General features: G+C 44.7%; 1 protein-coding gene across 3 annotated transcripts in view; it reads right to left on the bottom strand.

Annotated features, from left to right (window-relative positions):
- TAOK3 (TAO kinase 3) overlaps positions 1-18,879 on the bottom strand; it is a 135,453-nt gene extending 116,574 nt beyond the window's left edge. For 2 of the 3 annotated variants that reach the window (XM_048514119.1, XM_048514121.1), the window contains exon 1: positions 18,741-18,878. The gene's annotated coding sequence lies outside the window, so the exon portion shown is untranslated. Of the gene's footprint in view, positions 1-18,740 lie in introns of all 3 variants that reach the window. The other variant, XM_048514120.1, reaches the window with a different exon arrangement.
- Between the last annotated feature and the right edge of the window lie 1,614 nt (positions 18,880-20,493).

Raw genomic sequence — 20,493 nt, 5'->3', positions numbered from 1 at the left:
CCAATTAAACCTAGATGGGGAGGGGAAGAGAATGTGCAGGACAAGGGCAGGGACAGAAACAGGCAAGACATCAAATATGGCTTCTAACATATAATCCAGTCAGTGCTGCCAAATTCTGAACATCGAAGCTATTCTTTTAAAGAGATACCTAGCTTGATTTTTTTTAAAGCCTACCTTTCTTCCAGCACAGTTGCTGAGAGCAGGGCTGGATGATATCTTATGTTACATGGTAACTTGGCACAAAGATGAGTAATGAAAATGTAGGAGTTGGGGTAGGATGGTTGCGAGGAGAGAAACTGCAAAATCATGTGTTCCGTGTGCCTTCTGCAGTGTACTGACCCCTGGCTATTTTATTTCTCTTCTTGAAGTTCAATAAGTGAAAAATGGTTTTTAAAATGACCCGTAAGTGCATTTGCAGAGGAGAGCTGGTGGGCAGAATGGTTAAGTGTTTATAGATTCTCCCCTGCAAATGTTCACCTCACATTCCCTTTACTAGGTTAGAATCCCCCCACCTTTGTTCTCCAAATGTGACTTTACTTTCTCTGCTTCAGAGAAGGCCCAACTGAAGGTGGGCTCTACCTAGTGGTATAATTCCCTGCAAGTCTGAGTGGAGAGGTCACACTAATTCTGCCCCTTGCAGTGCATTTATTTCAAACCCTCGATAGCCGAGAACAGTTGCTGGCCCATCATTACACCCAAGGAGGTAGCCTGGTCAGCATGATACTGTCATGTACTGATTGTCAGAGGAGGAAGGTAAGGTGGGGTAGATATGAGTCAGACAAAGCGTGGATGCGTTACAGATGGATTTCTCCTCGAAACCAGGGTCCAAGGATATGTCTGGCCGAAGCCCAAGTCTTGAAGCTTCCATTAGTCATGCTCTGGCAAACAACCACCTGCATATGTAGAGCAATATTAAAAGAAATGCTGAGAAATTTAGTGAAAGGGGGGAACTTCTACAGCCAAGTGTTATGGTACAGTCCTGTTCAATTTAAGCCAACTGATTTCAGTGGGCCAAGAATGGTGTAAATGCAGAAGGCCGCGCTGCTAGTGTGCTGTTTGGAGTACTGCAATTTTGAGACTCAGAGCTGTAGCGAGGGGGAACTGCGCCCAGGGCATGTGTGTGCCCTGCATACCTGCCACTCCCCTGCCAGCCCCCACCTCACAACACCCCAGAACACCCCTGTACCGGCGTGCACCCGGTGCACGACGCCCCCCAGTCCCCTGGGTGCTACGCCACTGTTGAGACTCGCACATATAATGTTCAAGGGTTCAATTTTGAAACAGTTATACCATTGACACCATGTTCTACTGTGAGAGAGGCAAATACTGAACCTTTTTTGATATACCGTCTCCAAGGTCTGACAACTCCATTTGCATATTTCAATGCACCAGGGAAAGAGTGCCGCTGCTCTCCAAGCATGTACATACTGAATGAAAGAAGCCAACCAAAACAACCAGTGTGATCCCGGGGTTAAAGTGTTGGATTAAGATCTGGGAGACCAAGGTTCCAATATCCACCCTGCAATAAAGCTTACTGAGTGATTTTCAGAACCGGATCACTCCGAAAGTTGTTGTGAAGATAAAATGGAGAGACGGGGGAATAATGTGTGCCACTTTATGCTCCTTGGTTGAAACGTGGGATAAAAATGTTTCACCTCAGATAAGCATGCAAGAAGCCTTTTTAAAAAATTAACAAATAAGTAGCAGAATGTTACTGAAACTTCAGGGGATCAGGTTAGGAGAGAACATTGTCGACAAGGGAAGAAGCAGTTTTTATTTACAGATATTAAAATGTTTTCAAAGTTCAGCACAGATGGTCACTGGGCTTTTTGAAAAGATGTCTGTCACAATGCTTCTAAGATATGATAGACTTTCAAGATGTTTTACAGATCATATCCAAGCTAGCACCCAGAAGTTCATGTGTATACTCTGGTGCCCATAAACTAAGCAGAAAGAAGTAGTTCCCACAACTTGCTTTCCCTTCAGACTCCTCAAACCTTAGGGTTACATCACAGCATCTGAAGTAAATCCTTCTAAAGAACTAGAGATGAGAATCCTAGGATAATTTCCTCTTCTGTCAAGAGAATGGTTCCTCTGTGACAAACTCTTTCTAAGGCTGATTCCGCATGGGCCAAAAACAGCAGTGTGAAAACAGTGTGAAAATAATGTAAAAGGGTTTAAAACGGTGTAAAAGGGTTTATACTGTTTTCACATCATTTTCACACCGCTGTTTTTGGCCTGTGCGGAATCAGCATAAGTCTGTTTCCTCAGATCTACTCACTCTGGCCAGAAGATTACCTAGCTCTGCTCTAAAAACCTGAGCTACGAATTCTTCACTCCCTAGAAATAAATTCTCTTCCTGGCTATAGTAGGGACTGTCTTTCTCCTCTATGCTCTTCCTGCCAAAACCACAGGTCTTTTACAGTCATTAGACATGTCTGTTCCTTTCTGGAGCACAGAGTTGACCCCCCCCCCCCCAATCTTGTCTGCAGCTCTGACTAAAACTCTACCCACTCCCAGCCTGCCATTCACACAATCAGGCCCTGTAAGGAATTAAGAAGAAGAGGAGTTTGGATTTATACCCCACCTTTCTTTCCTGCAAAGAGACTCAAAGTGGCTTACAAGCTCCTTTCCTTTCCCCACAACAGACACCTTCTGAGGTAGGTGAGGCTGAGAGAGCTCCGAGAGAACTGTGACTAGCCCAAGGTTACCCAGCAGGAATGTAGAAGTGCGGAAACACATCTGGTTCACCAGATAAGCCTCTGCCACTCAGGTGGAGGAGTGGGGAATCAAACCTGGTTCTCCAGATTCGAATCCACCTGCTCTTAGCCACCATACCACGCTGGGTACATGTTACATTCTGGCTTTTTGGCTTCTGCCTGCTTCTTAGGTCCGTCACACCCTCCTTCTTAACCTCTTCCATCAGTGGAGCTCGACTCGTGAGAGAGACAGGATGAGGTGATTTAATCTCTTTCACTTTCCCCACTACAGTCTACTGTACCACAAGGTTATTATACTGTAAGGATCCTGTGATCCCAGGAATAAAGCTTCCCAGGCCAGAAATGGCTGCTGGGGGCAGGCGAGAAGGAAAAGCTGGAAAGAGAGAATCTTTGCACACAATCTTTCATGCTCCTGTTGTGCCTCAGGAGGGGGAGGGAAGGATTTATGTCAACATCACAGAACACAGATTTTGTTCTCATCTTGACAGGGCTCATATGCACTGCATGATCTTCAGCAGCCTCCTCTCCAGGAAAGCAAAAGAGCCAGCAGCCTAAATTAACGAAATTATGGAAAATTTCAGACATTATTAATATCACCGTTAGCTAAAGAAGAAAACGTTACACCTGAACGAATTGGCCACGGAAGCAGAATGGAGCCTCCATATTAAAAGGCAATAAGGATCCAAATACCGCATGTTAGGATAAAAGAATAAGGAAGCGCCGCTATCTCCATGTCCTGTTTTCAGCCACAAGCCGCCACTGAAGTTCCCGTTGGCCAGATGGTGAGGACGGCATGTGACATAAGGCCAAACGCATGCAGGAAACACTCTCAGCCCCAGCATAGCTGGAATGTTGTATCCTCTCTCCCTTCTGGCTTCTAAGCATCTCCTCCTTGCAGCCCTTACGAGAGCCAGCGTGGTGTAGTGGTTAAGAGCAGGTGGATTCTAATCTGGAGAACCGGGTTTGATTCCCCACTCCTCCACCTGAGTGGCAGAGGCTTATCTGGGGAACCAGATGTGTTTCCACACTCCTCCATTCCTGCTGGGTGACCTTGGGCTCTCAGAACTCTTTCAGCCCCACCTACCTCACAAGGTGTCTGTTGTGGGGAGAGGAAGGGAAAGGAGCTTGTAAGCCACCTTGAGTCTCCTGACAGGGGAGAAAGGTGGGGTATAAATCCAAACTCCTCCTCTTCTTCTAACACGTCCCCCTTACCTCTTGTTTTGGAGAAACCAACATTCAGGGTTGCCATAGCAACCCAAAATGGCACTCAGGTGTCTTCTTTTTCCCCTGGGATGTTTGCACATGCCCAGACATCATGTTCTACTATTTCAGGATTTTTACCTCCCCGCCCTCCTTTTTTTAAGTGTTCAGGTTTCTCAGCAAATCTGGAGTCCCCCCCCCCCGCCCATCCAGGTTTTTAGAAACATCTACCTTATCCTGATTGCTCCCCTCTTGCAGGATTTTTTAAAGCCATATACTACTGCCACTTGGGAATTAGATACATGCTATTCAAAACTGTCTCTGCACATTCTCTATACAGGGAGCACAGAGTATCAGACTAAAAAAATCAGGATAGATAACATTTCCTCCGCCTGGTTGCGTGTTACTTCTGTTTATCTGAGAATGACAGCAGGAACATATCTATTAAAGCTTTCCATTTATTCTCATGAAATAAATTCTACAATTCCAATTCGTCCTCGGTGTATACAATTAGAGCAGGGTTTTGTCCAGGCTGTTTCTTTTCCTTTGAGATGCCATATTTTACATACTCACTGGCTTACAATTTGTTACCGAGTACGCATCTCCTCAGGGTGAATCGCCACTGACTCTGGATTAAACATGAATCTGTCTTAAAAGAACTGAGAAGACTTTCAGCGCCTCCCTTTTCCAAATAAACCTGCCACAGTTGTATTTGTGATGTGAGAGATATAGAAGAGCTTTTTGTTCAAAACTAGACAAATAATAGATTACAAGTAAGAGGCAGCATAATATTTGTAGCTTTTTAAATGATGTTTGGACCCTCTGAACCATAATCTCTAGCACACATGAGGAAATCCTGTAGAGATGTATGTGAGCTTCGTACAAGTTTGACTGTCATGACTTGTCCCAAGAATCCCAGGAATTGTAATTCACCAGCAATGGTGAGATATCCCTAGTCCCATTCCTTGTTCATATCAGGACTGCAATTACAAAAGTTCCCTGGTGAGGACTATCTTAAACCAGTTTGAGTCCATAAAATAAATCCTTCATTGGAATCTGAAGTCCTGAAGGAATCAGGAAACCATCTTCAAGTCTGGCCCCTTGCCCAAAACCTCTCCAGCAACAAACCCCTACAAATGAACCTACATTTTCACACAACAGTGTGTCAACCAGAGGCACGTGTGGGGTCACATGTCCCGGGCAGAGGCCATTTGGGTCACGTGGGGGTGGTGGAAAATCACCACCACACCCCTCCTCCTTCCCCAATGAGGGCAGGAGCCGGTCCGCCATTGGGCAGCTTGCCTGCCGCTGGGCCACTGGGTTGAGCCACCAAGACCCCCCGCCTCCCTGCAGGTGGGTTCCTGCCTTCCCCAGCTTCTGGGGAAGGCAGGAGCTGGTCTGCAGGGAGGCAGGGGGTGGGGCTTGGTGGTTCAACCAAGTGGCCAGCTCCAAGCCCAAGTCGCCCGCCGCTGAGCCCCGCCCTCCCCGCCAGCTGCCGTAAGTGGGGAGCGTTGGAAGCCAGGTGGGGGACAAGATAAGGGGGAGCAGAGTCATATCTAGGAAAAATGGAGCAGGGGTGGGGGCCCTCGGAAAACTCAGATTTTGCCCTGGGCTCCATTGTTCCTAGATATGCCTCTGGTGTCAACTATAGTATAGGGGACAGGTGTCAAACTCGCGGCCTTCCAGACTACAGTTCTGTAGTCCATAACGTCTGGAGGGCCACGAGTTTGACACCTATGGTATAAGGAAAAGAAAGCTATCAGCCATTTAAGAAAAAGTAGAGATGTAGACAACAAGAGAACGTGGCTGAACCCCTTCTTCCCAAAGGCACAGACTGGATGACTAGAGATGCCTTCAAACAAGCCAGGGGATGACAACTGGTAAACATCAGTGCAGGATTCAAGCACAACCCACAGCCACAATTCATTGTGCTTGGAAACGCTAAAGGCACCTCCTCCCTGCAGAGTGGGGAAAAATGCCTAAATGTTTCAGTATCTTCAAAACTAAAAAAAGCAAATATATGATTTCAGAAGTCAAAGGAGGGAGCTCAATGCATGCAAGTTCAGACGTCTTCCAAGCAGGCAAAATGGCTGTGAATAACTGAACCAAAACACAGAACCAAAGGCTGTAGCCAGCATATTTGCTGTATTCCACCAACTAAAACTTAAAACAGACCAAGGCTATGCTAATGTTTCTTTTTAAAAAATAATCTTTATTAAATTTATTAAATTTACTCCACACTTAACAAAACAAACAGCAAAAACATCACTCACATTAATATACAAATCACACAAATACACAAAAACACAAACTCCAATCATTAAAAAGGTACTATATATTTAGCGCCGAGGGTGCTGGCAACCAATCCCGCACAAATTCCTAAACACAATCATCACATTTCTAGGAATCCAGAAAAATGAGATGCCTGGGATATTTCCTGCTCTGACAGAACAACTAAGTTACCTTGAAACTGGGCCCTGTGACTAAATCTAGGTTAAGTAGAAGATGAGATAAAGAATGCTGGATACCCATCGTGCCCACCCTTGCAAGCCTTCTTTAATGCAACAGTCTTGTTAAAAACAGGACTGAAAAATCATTGAAAATTCCTTGGTGTCAGCATAAGTTTTTTTAGCAACTAGGATGACTCAGGCTCAATGCCCTGGCAGACTATGCATATGGGGGGGAAGGGGGAGATGTGCCAGGAATTGACTGAGTCTTGTAGTGCTGGGGGTAAAATTCTTCTCATTTGAGCAAGATATTGAAGGATACATTTGGCATAAAAAGAAGGAAATAATGTCTTCTAACACCTGCTGAGTGGACCTAAATGGATGTCAGAGAAACAGATTTCTCAGAGTGCAGAGAAAGGACAATCCAAAAGGAAAGAACGATTCCATGATCCTTGGAGCAAAACAAAATGCTTGGCAAGACATTTATGCCTTCAGTTTGGGAATCCAGCAGTAGGCAAGAACAATACAGATAGGGATGAAAGAATAAGCCTTTTATGGGTTAACACGGCAGAAGAAAATCTTGCGCCTCTAGGGGGCTTTCCCCACTCACCTTCTGCTGCACGCCGCTCTCGCGCCCCCTCAGCGCGCATCATTCCTGGCGCGCTCTTGGGGTTCCCCACGACCCTGCGCTCGGTCATCAAAAGGTGCCGTTTCTTCAGCACCAGGAATGACGCGCGCTGGGGTGGTGCAAGAGCGGCATCGTCGGGGTGGCTGCGTGGTTGCCGCCCTTGCAAGTGGGGAGTGCTGCTGGACCCCGCGCTACTTTCCCGGAGTAGCGCGCAGCAGAAGGTAAGTGGGGAAAGCCCCTAGCTTGACTGTCGTTCCATTTTTAAAAAAAATATATTTCACTCCTCCTTTGGAGTAGTTCTCTCACCAAGCTTCATGGAAAGAGGTGCTATAAGTAGGATGCATCCATACATGTGTGAAATATGCCATGCTTACCCATGAGTAGACAGAATGGTTGACAGCACTCTAGTTTGAACTAGAGCCCTTCCCAGAACTGCTGCAGCCCTTCAACGGGGTGGCTGGGAAAGTCTTCATTTAAAAAGTGGCTGGCACCCTCCCAGACGACTTATTGGAATGCATTCACAAGAATCCACCCCAACCTGCCGCTTCACATGTCAAGCCGGGGTGTTTACTCACAAATAGTTCATCCACTTGCCTTTGTGGATGCAGTAAAAGCTGTCTTTCAACAGAAGGGATCATAAAGTGCTAACCTAAAACAGTAAAACATTAGAACCATCTATTACCCACTGAAGAGTAACTTCAAAGCGTGATGCACATATCATGCCCCAAACAATACAAGGCCATTTTTCTGTCCATACTTTAATGGTACAAACTGGATACATTCACAGTTTTAGAATGCTGGGGGAGGGGGGTCAGAGGGAGTGGTGGAGAAATGAAGAGAAACAGCTTGTCATTCGTTCTCTTGGAAAACAAACTGGGTAGTATGAACATACTCTGAAAGTATGAGAGACACAGTTCTTTCTTCTGTTTCTTATGTTCTTTCTCTCTTTCTTATGTTCTTAGTTGCAGGCTCTCAAATGATGCCCTGGTCCTCTAACTATAGAGCATATCTTGAATTAACAGGCTAGATTGGCCATGCTGGCAGGGGCTGATGGGATTTGTAGTCCATTAACATCTGGCGAGCCACTGGTTGCAGACCCCCGGGCCAGAAAGAAATCTATGTTAAGACTGCCTTCTACTGCTTTCAGGCATTTCTTTATAGATCTGCCTGAACTGCATTAAGCCAGATTTCTCCCTGCACCCCCCCCCCCCCAACAACGAATAATGAATTCCTCACACATATCGCATAAGTTCATCTCCCCCTTTTTGGAGATAAGTGCATGAACATGGCACCTCTGTGCAAAGCAGGAAGCATCCAGTTCCTATCATAAAACCTTTTACTACTACATCCTGATAGCCTGATCTCACCAGATCTCAGAGACTAAGTAGGGTTGACCCTAGCAAATGTTTGGACAGGAGATCTCCAAGGAATACCAGAGTTGTGAAGTGGAGTCAAGCAATGGCAAACCTCCTCTGAACATCTCTTTCCCTGAAAACCCCACCCAAGGTTGCCCTAAGTCAGATGTAATGTGACAACCAAAAAACCCTATAACCAGGAAGAACTATTTCAGCCATAATAATGACACTTCACTTTGCTTTAAAGCACCTTAAAAACCCCAAGACAAAACCTACTGAATCCGACCGAAGTACATCTGGTTCAGAATCCTGTTTGTCAGCCTAACCAGTTTACCATGGGGAGGCATCGTAAAAAACACTTTCCCAAGTACATGACATGTGCTTAGGCCCCAAGTATAAACATTCAAAATGGGGCATGCTACAGATGAAGCATCACTGGTGCAGTTCACAGAAAATCAAGACTCAAGCCAACAGCTCAAGCTTTGATTGTGTATTCCTGCATGGCAGGGGGGTTGGATGATGGCCCTTGCGGTCTCTTCCAACTCTAGGATTCTAACAGATTCTCTATCTGGAACATGAGGGGATATTCAGTTTGTGATTTATCTCTGCACAGCTCTGAGCAAAGTGGGAGGAGCTATGGGAAAGTTAAATGGACAAATAACATGCCTTTTATTAACAACAGGTCAGGGCTTTCCAGAAGATATTGCCTGAGTCATAAGAACATAAGAAACAGCCAGCTGGATCAGACCAGAGTCCATCTAGTCCAGCACTCTGCTACTTGCAGTGGCCCCCCAGATGCCTTTGGGAGCTCACATGCAGGATGTGTAAGGCAATGGCCTTCTGCTGCTGCTGCTCCTGAGCACCTGGTCTACTAAGGCATTTGCAATCTCAGATCAAGTGAGTCCTGTAAGTACTGCAGGTCAAGGACCTTGATTGATATATTATTTACAATAACAAGGAGTCTTCACCTCAGCCTTCTTCCCCTACCCTCGGGTCTGAGTGCAGCTAGGCTTCCTGAATGGCCCAGTGATGTTCTCTCCACTTCACTCTGACTTCCATGAGTTACACAGAGTCTCCTGCAAAGAGCCAGTGCAGGTTCGGATGTGGACTTGTTGCCGAAGTGCCCATCTGTGCTCTTCCACAAAGGTCACAAATAGCCTTCTGAGGCAAACATATTGTTTTATTTTGAACAAAACAAAACTGACCTGCCTTGCTCACTCCATGAGTACTGAGCCACAAGAATTATCGTTTGTTTGTTTTTGTTCAGTTTGGATTCATGAAGCTTGAGCAAATCACAATCATGTCCACTCACCTGTGCCTTCAAGTCTGTCAGTTTCTTTATTTTGCACACGGAATGAACAGGGGTGTACAATATTAACCCTTGAGAGAGGTAACCAATGTAGACTGGACAGGTCTTTTGTAATTTTCTGGAACCTGGCTTTCTATTCTCACCTGGTCTTTGAAAGCAGTATGCCTTAGCTCCTGACCAAGGCCTCACACTAGCTCTGGATCCGGTCAAGCATTAGATCATGACGTTAGAAAGTAAAAAGGCTAGAGAATTCCTGAGATACAAAGAAAAAGCATGCAGGCAGAATTATACCCAGTTGCTCAGTAAGAAGTAAACCTGCTCTCACTTTCCAGTTTGTTAGCCAATCAATAAGAACTTAAGAACATAAGAACTAGCCTGATGGATCAGACCAGAGTCCATCTAGTCCAGCACTCTGCTACTCGCAGTGGCCCACCAGGTGCCTTTGGGAGCTCACGTGCAGGATGTGAAAGCACTGCCCTGCTGCTGCTCCTGAGCACCTGGTCTGCTAAGGCATTTGCAATCTGAGAACAAGGAGGATCAAGATTGGTAGCCATAGATTGACTTCTCCTCCATAAATCTGTCCAAGCCCTTTTTAAAGCTATCCAGGTTAGTGGCCATCACAATGCAAAGATACTGGAATAAACGACAAGTAACTGCCATTCTACATTTATCTGTACCTATTCAACTATTTGTACTTAAGGGTTTAATATTTCTTATATTTAGGTTTAGTCACATCATCAAAATACAAAACCAATTAAGTTGTTCGGCAATAGCTTTTCAGCAGACGGAAGTTCTTTTTCAGCCGATTATTAATTTGTATATGGGATTCCTTACTGGTGGATAAAGCAATCTATGCTAGTGGGTATTGCAACAACAGAGGATTCATTCATCTGTGGATAAGATGGATAACTACGTCTGGTCTTACGTCTAATGGCCTGACTTGACTTGTTCCTCACATATCACCATGGGTCTCTCAGACAACAGCTGGTTTCCAGCCACATGGGTACCATTCTCCACCTTCTGTGCCTCCCTCCCAAACTTGTAGCTAACCCACAGTTATATGTTTTGAAGCAACAGTAGCAAAAGCAAAGGCATCCTGAACATTAGTTTGCACAGATGTTTCCCTCTTTGAAAGAAGGAAGAAAACTTCTAGATTTCCTGAACTGAAGTGCACTTCCAAAAACAAAAAAAGAACAAGGCAAAGAATCCACACACACCCAACTTCATACTGTTCAAACAGTAGCTATTTGCAGGAAGCAGGAATTATACAGAAGAATATTAAGGACTTATTATTCATACAAACCTAAGCACGCCTTCTATCACTCTTTCCAGAGCTTTCACAATCCCTGCTACTAGAAAGAAGCCTCAAAAACAAGACCAATTCCTTGCCATTTAAGGCAGTGTCAAGGTTATGTGTGGCATTTATGTGGGGTCTCTAAGAATACTGTGGAAACACGTATTGTGGCACTTGTAGCCTCTCATTTACAAATATGCCTCATCTTGCGGCAGTGGCGGAGTGGTTAAGAGCAGGTGCACTCTAGTCTGGAGGAACCGGGTTTGATTCCCCACTCTGCCGCTTGAGCTGTGGAGGCTTATCTGGGGAATTCAGATTAGCCTGTACACTCCCACACACGCCAGGTGGCCTTGGGTTAGTCACAGTTCTTTGGATCTCTCTCAGCCCCACCTACCTCACAGGGTGTTTGTTGTGAGGGGGGAAGGGCAAGGAGATTGTAAGCCCCTTTGAGTCTCCTACAGGAGAGAAAGGGGGGGATATAAATCCAACTCTTTTTCTTCTTCTTCATCTTCTGAAGTTGTACTTAGCATGTATTTTCAGGAGACTGTGAAGTCTATATTGCAGAAAATTAAATATCTACAAATCAAATCTGCAAGAACATTTGACAAAATCTACCTAGGCCTATCAATCAGTAGTTGCTGTATCTTACCAATGCTTTAAATGTTGAGTATTTATTATTTCATAAATAGTGTTTATACAGAATATCTCAGTGTTTTACAACATTTTCCACCTTATTTTTAAAAAAGTACTTCAGGAACTACACGAAGTAAAAACACAAATGAAAAATAGTGACAGAACACCCTATTTAGGACAGATTTGTTGATTTTATAAGTTTAGTGAACTGGCTTACATACATACATATATATACACACACACATATATTCATACACACACATATATGTATGATATTTATAGACCACATCTCATCACGCTACTGGGTTTATGAACTGCTGTATATAATGAGTGTACATCACTGATTTCTACAATTGATATGTGTAATACAAAAGAGATACTGTTCTTCATTAAAGTAAAAAAAAGACTGAATACATAACATTAAAAACGACTGAAACAGCAGCATAAAAATAAATGCACCTACAAAAAGAGGAGCCAAGGTCTGGGAGAAAAAGAATTCAGAATGTATCCAAGAAGACTATGCTGAGATCCTTCAGACATGCCTTCCCAAGAATAAGAACTGCAATGTATGTCCATTGCAATCCTCCATGGCTAAGGTGCAAAATATAAAGTGGGACCTCATTCAGTGACCTAAAAACTCAAAATGCTATTTACGTGCTTCCATATTACCTGAACAGTTCTTGCAACAGCCCTATAAAGTAGGCCCATATAGTTATTGCTATATGGCAGATGGAGTAGAGCCTCAGAGAGAACAGATTGCTTAGGGTCACAGTGAGTTTACAGCTGAGCAGAGCAAGTTTTAAATCAGATTTTGTAGCTCACACTCTTACCTGGCAAGCTACATTTAACGGCTTTCCTTGTAAAGAAGAAGAAGAGTTGGATTTATATCCCCTCTTTCTCTCCTGTAAGGAGACTCAAAGGGGCTCACAAACTCCTTTCCCTTCCCCCCTTACAACAAACACCCTGTGAGGTAGGTGGGGCTGAGAGAGCTCTGAAGAGTTGTGATTAGCCCAAGGTCACCCAGCTGGCGTGTGTTGGAGTGTACAGGCTAATCTGAATTCCCCAGATAAGCCTCCTCAGCTCAAGTGGCGAGCGGGGAATCAAACCCGGTTCCTCCAGATCAGAGTACACCTACTCTTAACCTCTACGCCACTGCTGCTCCTTAAGATATTTGGTGTTCCTTTGTACTGTGCCTTTTGTCATAGCCAGTGCATGTTGATCGTGTTAGTCCAGATCCATGGAGTCTTTAACCTACTCACGTGCTAGCCAAGAACAAGAGACTGTAAAGCCATAGGTACACAACTGGTTTCAGCTGTAGTTGAAAAAGCCAGCAGAGTTATTTTTCTGATACAAAGAAAAGCAGTGGGAGTACACACGCTTGCTTTTTCTGTGTCTCTGCGTCACTGCGCTTAGACATAATTCAACCTCCAATTGTTACTCCTGGCGCAAAGACAATTCTCCTGTAGCATTGCTACAGGAGAATCATAGACCCTACAAACTGCAGATGTTTTGAGTACATCGCACCACTGGTCTCAGGCCTAAAGTTGGTGGAAGCAGCCCTTCCTCACTAGGATTTTGTTTTCTACAAAAATTTCATAAGTTCAAGAGCCCTCCACCCAACAAGATCCTTTGAGCTTCTCTCTAGCGTCCAAAACAGTTAGTGAAGAGACAATACCTAAATCCAGGAATTGTCATTCCAACAGGCAGTCCAGTCCTAAATCCCGTGATGCTGACATGTCACTTATACCAGTTTATCCACTCATATGTTCTCTCAGCAAAGAACAAACATTAAAAGACAACCAATCCCAAGGAACAGAAAACACAGCAGCAACACTGGAGGCCGTAGCAACAATACCAAAACCAAGTACAGAGCAACATATCAGCAATAGTTCCATATTGTACCATACATACAAAGAACTAACCAATGCACGCCAACATGCCTATGTAATGTCACCACACCCCCACAGTACAGGACAAAAGAGAACGAATGGGCAACACAGCACCATTCACTGTATGGGAATTGTGGCATCCCCAGTAGGACCCTCTGCCTGGCAGAATAATGTCCTCTCCATAGACAAGGTTCAAAGGCATTTCAGTGAACATATGAACTTTTGATAGGCAGACAAACAGAGACCGTTTTTCCCAATATGTTCCCCAAAGTTGGTTCAAGTCAGCAAATGAAAATCTACCGGTGATCCCTGGCCTGAGGGATTCCTGACTAGCCTCAACTAGAGAAGCCTATATGGGGTCCTGTAGAGATGTGAAAGACTCACTTGGAATTGATACCCCTGGGATGACTGATTGACAAATGAGAGAATCATATCTGAAAGAAGATCATTATTGAAAACGGCACAGACAGTGGACTCAAGCACTTGGCGTAGTGGTTAAGAGCAGGTACACTCTAATCTGGAGAACCAGGTTTATTTCCCCGCTCTGCCACTTGAGCTGTGGAGGCTTATCTGGGGAACTAGATTAGCCTGTGCACTCCCACAAACGTCAGCTGGGTGACCTTGGGCTAGTCACAGCTTTTTGGAGCTCTCTCAGCTCCATCCACCTCCAGGATGTTTGTTGGGGGGGGGGGGGGAAGGAGATTGTAAGCCCCTTTGAGTCTCCTTACAGGAGAAAAAGGGAGGTAAAAATCCATACTCTTCTTCTTTTTCTAGTGAGTTACAGCTTTGAGTCAGCAGCTCCACTAAAGTGTCCTTTATTCCTTTACTTCCTCCTTGACTCACCCTGAACTTTGGAGGGCATAGGGTCGCCTCTGAGCCAATATTCACCCATCTTTTGTATGGAGTTGCTCAGAACTCTATTCACAGTTCCTTAGGCTGTTTCATGGTGCTCTGATGCTGTCAGTCAAAAGGGCTCTGAGTATTTGGCAAGCAGTCACCCAGAAGTGTTGTTTTGCTTCCAATCCATCCCTCCTTCCACCCCCACATGTGCGCCTACACTGGCACTGAAGGGATGTTATGCCAGTTCAACTCAAAGAGGAGCCAATCTTTTTTCCGGTACATATTTGTCCTGTATTCCTTGGGGAAGCACTCTTGACTACTGATGATGGAAGAAGGGATGTTAAGCCAATACACAGCTTTTACATATCAGAAAGTGGGGGTAGCACTGAAGCGATCAAACATGAGCCATGGCATCTTCATCCTTTGCTTACCTTTGAGGAATGCATTGCCCTTGCAACCCTAGCTGGTAAAACATAGTAGACAATACAGTTAGACGCTTGTGTCCCAAGGTCAATTACTTCTGCATAGACAAGTATCAGCAACATGGTGAAACCATGTTCTCACTGAAGGCTCTTCATGTGCTATGCCCTCTTTCTAGTATTCCCATCACCAGTTAATCTTGTGTGTGTGTATGTTTGTAGCTCCATACCATTTACCCTATCCTCTGAGGTACACTGAAAACAGTTACTGGCTTCAGACTTCATTGATACCATAAACTGTGCTGCCACTACCGTATGTAACAATGCTTGGAGTGCAGTTGTTTTACACTCCCATTCACCTCAATAGATGCTTATACTTACACTACCTCGCCACTGGTGTATTGTTACAATGGGGGTCGGATTTGGGTTCAAAGATCTTAGGATTCTGATTAAATCCTGCTTCTTCCACACTTCTCTAGTTCTGATGCTGGTACGGATGTTTTGGCACATTTATGGTGGTATGGTGTTGCACTGGCGGGCCTCCAAGTTAAGCTGGAGTATGCGAATCCAAAGTTGTTCCACGATGGCTTTAGAACTGAACTGTAATTTCTGCATTCCACATGGCAGTAAAAACCAAAAGAGAAAGTATTCCTTATTTCAAATAAATGACTACACAAGCAACTTGAATTGCTTCTATACGCCAGGAGATTCTGTCGTTGATATGCAAGGACCTTTAAGTGTGGCAGTACTGCAATAATACTTTATTTCATTATAACACTCCACTAAAAATACACACACACACATCATTAGTTACCTTCATCTTAATGTTTAACAGTATAGCAAGAAATACATTTAACAAATCCTCCTGAAGTATTTATTCATTATCTTTTTTAGAAATATTCTGTTCCACCGAGTCTTTCTAATTAGAACCACAAGTATAGTGTCAATATTAAGTGACTATAGTGTCAATATTAAGAAAGACAAATGAATGCTTTTTAGTTTTCATACAGGCTTGTGTGTCAGAATAGCACAACTTAATTTCTAAAATAAATATTGATTCAAACCTTGCGTGGCATTACTTCTGCCCCTACACACATTCCTGCACTCTGGCACCATTGCACTAGGAGTAGGTCATCTATTTTAAACATTTCTGTAAAGTTAGCAGAACTTTACAGTTGAGAACCCAGAAATCCAAAAAAGATCCTCTTCATGCCATTGCAATGCCTTATTTTGTTCATTAACAGCTTCCTGACACTTACTGGCAGCTTCCTGCCCTAACTTTGCTACTTCCATCTGCTATTTTTTCTTAAACCCACACAATTTACAATCCTTTGGGAATCATCCCCCTTTGGGGAGCCTCTCTTTTTTGTTACCATTATTAGAGGATTTGTGAGTATGTGGATGCAAACACACTACAATTTTGGACAAATATATAAACTTGCTGAGACCCTAAGGTATTATTTTGAATACAGACTTAGACAACACAACAACATTCGGGGGTGGGGGTGGAGAATTCCTAAAGTTTTCTTTGTTTTCTAGTGAATATAGGTCAGAACCCTATATTTCCTTGAGTAGAAAGTGAGTCCTTTAGGCCCCTTCCACACATGCAGAATAATGCACTTTCAATTTATTTTCAGAACTGGTTGCAAGTGGATTTTGCTATTTCACACAGTAAAATACAGCTGCAAAGTACATTGAAAGTGGGTTGAAAGTACATTATTCTGCATGTGTGGAAGGGGCCTAAGTAGCACCATGTCTGAAACCCCCGTCCCCAAACTACTCCCATCAGTTCCAAAATATGAGCAATGGTCTCATTAACATAATTGTCCAAAAAGTAACAAGAACTTTGGCAGTATTTCCCTTTATGTGTGCTTTCACCACTCACTCTGGCTGGACAGAAATTTGGCAAGGGAGGGAGCAGCTGGGGCACAAACCTGACTGAGACCCTGTTGCTTAACATGGATAATCATATCAGAGTGAAAGGCTAAGGACTTTGCTCGTTTATGGTAGTTCATAGCCAGTATGAGGAAGTTCAAGCATTTCAGTTTGCGAGGGAAGAAATGGCTAGGATCCTTCAGAATGCACCTCTTAAACTGTCCTAGAGGAGAAATTCCCACAAGCCATTGACTGCCTGTCCCTGCTTTAATCTATATTTTACAAGTAGCCAAAGCAGCCTTGCAGCAAAAACTATTACACATATGTCAGAAACCCAGTTTTGCCATACTCAACATGAAACCATATCCTTACATTCCCAAATCATGGAAGACTAAAGGCAACTTGCAATACAAATCACATCTATGGATTCTCACTACCAAGGCTAAACATTGATCACTCTGGAACCAAAATAGGAAGAGGAAAAAAAAGGAAGCAGCAGCTAATAACTAAACAATCTGTACACATAGCATTACAAAAAGGAGATAACACTACAAGAAAAATAAACAAAAATATTTAAATGAGTAGATAATTTTCAAGACCTTTCTTGCTCTTTTCCCACCTTCCAATCAAATCAATATTTGCTCTCCTGATATCACCATCAACCCATCTACCTTGGACCCAGATACCATGTTGTAAGTGACACACACACACACACACACACCCCCCCCCCGACACACACAAACCTCTTTCATACAGCCGCTGTACTTTCCACCCCCATACCTATTTCCTGCTCTATCCCCTGGAATAAGAGTGAATTATTTTAATTTATATAGTACCATCAATGTGTGTAGCACTTGCTGATTACAGGAAGTCCTCGCTCTGAAAAGGTTACTATCTAAAATTTATCATAAAGAATGGCATATTCTCTACAATCTTAGAATTAGGGAAAGCGTTAGCTAGATTTGCTAGTCACAACATACCACGCCTGTTCATTTCTGTAGCTCTTCCTCCTCAATGCCTAAGAATCTCTGAAACTTCTACCATATTTCCCTCTTTCCAAATACTTCCTCCTCAACATGCTGCCTTCATAGCCTCCCTTTTCCTTCTACCATTTTCCACCGTCTCCAAGGTGTGCTCCTACCCAGCTACCCCTTCACATCAATAACCGTCATCAGCCTGTGCTCTGAAGTGTACAAAGTGCTTCATATATATATATATATACTATCTTGTACTCCTTACAGCAACTAAGGAGAGTATTATCATCCCCATATTGCAGATGAGGAGCTGAGATAGAGAAGCCGCTCGCCTAAGGCCACCCAGCGAGTTCACGGTGGAGGCGAGATTCCACCTAGGGACTTCCTGATCCGCCGCAGTCCGTCTTCTAAACCGCTCTGCCATGCCGCAGTTCATTACTCTCGGCTCCGACACCCCACTTTTCCTTCCACCTGGTGCTTCCTACAGTACTATTTCCGATCCAAATGCCTCCTAGTGGACTAGGCTCCATCCTCTCTAAGAGATGCTCTTGTGCTCCCACAATCCCTTCACCCTCCGATTTCTCCCACCCCCTCCCACCAAACAGCCAGCTGTTTGGTGGTAGGGGGTAGCATAGGCGAGAGGGGCTGTTTGGTGGGACAGGTAGCATAGGTGAGAGGGGGGGAGAAATCGGAGGGTAAAGGAATTGTGGGAGGAAGAGTTTTCTTCCACACTTAACTCAGACCCCCTTTTGCCTCCGCACAGTTGCGCATCTGTTCCCAACTTCCCACCCACCCCACCTCGAGTTTCCCTATCAATGCCACCGCATCTGGCCGCCTCCCCTCAAGTAACTTCCTTACTCCTTTGCAACCGCCACAAACCCGATCAGCCTCCTTCCTCCCCACCCGACCCCACTTCGCTTTGGAGAGGAAGCCCTTCGTATCTGACTCCTTCGCCTCCAGACTTCCCCTTGCCCGGTCATTCCCTGGCAGCTGCCCTTTGCCTCCTTCGGCTTCCCTCTCCCTCGCCGCCCTGCATCCTCCCTCGGCTCTTCCCCTGCTTCCCCGGGGTCGAACTCCTTCTTCCCCCTCCACCCCCAATACCCCAAGAGGGGAGAACAACAACCCCCCCCCTCCCGATCGCAACCGCTGCAAAGTACCTCCTCACCGGAGTCCAGGCTGAGGGGAAAAGTTCTTTGGCGCTGTCCGGGCCACCAAGTCGCTGGGCCGGTCACCGACCCCGCCTGCCACCGTTCGCCCGAGGTGCGGTTCCTGCTTGTCAGGCGCGGCCAATCGCGTTCGACCGCATCGGCGCTCAGCTCCCCAGCCTCGAGGTAAGCCTTTTGCCGTGTCGCCCGAGAACAAGCGGGCGGGATAGGCGGCCGACTGCTCAGCCTGACCGTCCAGGAAAGAAAGACAGCGAGAGGGAAAGGGGGCGGGGCATAAGCGGTGCTGTCCAATAGGGTTAGAAAGGCACTTCCGCGTTCCAATGGGAAGCTGGAAAATCTCCTCTGAGCAGAAGTGAACAAGAGCCTTGTGGCACCCGGAAGATTACTTCATTCTATCACGAGGGTGTTGGGTCTGTGTGTTTTGGCCCCTGAAAGCTCATGCTTAGACTAACGAAAAACGAAAACCCGATTTAATCTTTCACATAGTGCAAGGCTCCTGTTTTGTTTGCTTTAGGTCACGAATGCAGCTATCCCTGTTAAAGGTGCAAGCGTTCCATGAGGCAGGGGAGAGTTAACAGGTATAGCTGGATGCGTGTGCTGCAGCAAACAAAATAGGAGCCTTGCACCATGTTAGAGAGACTAATTCAAGGTTTTGTTTTTCGTTATTCTGAGCATGAGCTTTCAGGAGCCAACACCCTCGTGACAGAATGAAAACGTCTTCGTTTTTGCGCTCTTTAGCTGCAAGGCCCTGGGTCACTGGCCAAAGGTCACCAACTATGCCGTTGTAAAAAGAGTCACACACTTTTTTTGCCCCGAGTTTTGGGTTATCCTGTTAAAAGCGAAGAATTGAGCAGCCATAATGGAATTTCCTGTGATCCTTATTCATAGTTGCTGCTTTGTTCAAGAGAAAGCAGTCATACAAATATTTTAAATAACTATAGAAACAATTTCCTAATGTTGTCACTCTTCTCGACGACGACCAACAGAACCTAGGATGGGGCTATATGCAGAGAAGAGCAAGACTCACTGGTGGGGTGCAGATTAAGCTTCTGTTTACATAATGGTAGTTCTGTGTGCCCTCCCTTGATTTTTTCCCTGGAAGTAAATGATCAGTATTAATTTCTATGAGGAAAAAACATACAGGTCTGCATTGGAGAATACTGTTGCAAAGGAGACAAAGCCAGAGCCTGTGTAATCTTCACCTGGTTCACCAACACTTTGCGTTCTTAGACTTGACTGATGTGGCCATGGTGACTGATACTTTTGTAACATCTTGGTTAGATTAATGCAAAGCGCTAGGGGCTATTTGATAGGAAATATTTCACCCATCTTATCACATTAGTTGTCAGTTTGTTTCCAAATCCAGTTGAAGTTGTTGAAGGGTTAAAGCCCTTTGTTATCTAGCACCCACTTATGTAAAAAGCCTCTCTCTTGCCATATGTCCCCAGGTGCTAACTATAGTCTTTAGGCTGCCACCTACTGGCTGTTCCACCACTTAAGATGACTCACCTGGCATCAGCAGGGGCATGTTTCTTTTCCACTGTAACTTCAACTTAGTGGCAGGCTCCCTGAAGAGTCGAGTAAAGCTTCATTATTGGAAATCTTTTAAGAAATGTTGCAATGCCATTTTATTTGCCAGGGCTTTTAAACAGGGTATAGGCTGTAAGCATCTTTTGGGGGAGGAGAGTATCTGGAATTTTAAACTACAGGCTTTAAATTGTAGTGTTTTAACTATAACTTGTAA

The sequence above is a fragment of the Sphaerodactylus townsendi genome, linkage group LG13 (assembly GCF_021028975.2).
Source record: "Sphaerodactylus townsendi isolate TG3544 linkage group LG13, MPM_Stown_v2.3, whole genome shotgun sequence".
NCBI lineage: Eukaryota > Metazoa > Chordata > Lepidosauria > Squamata > Sphaerodactylidae > Sphaerodactylus > Sphaerodactylus townsendi.
The sequence above is the reverse complement of the archived record's forward strand: the minus strand, read 5'-3'. Positions and strand labels throughout refer to the sequence as shown.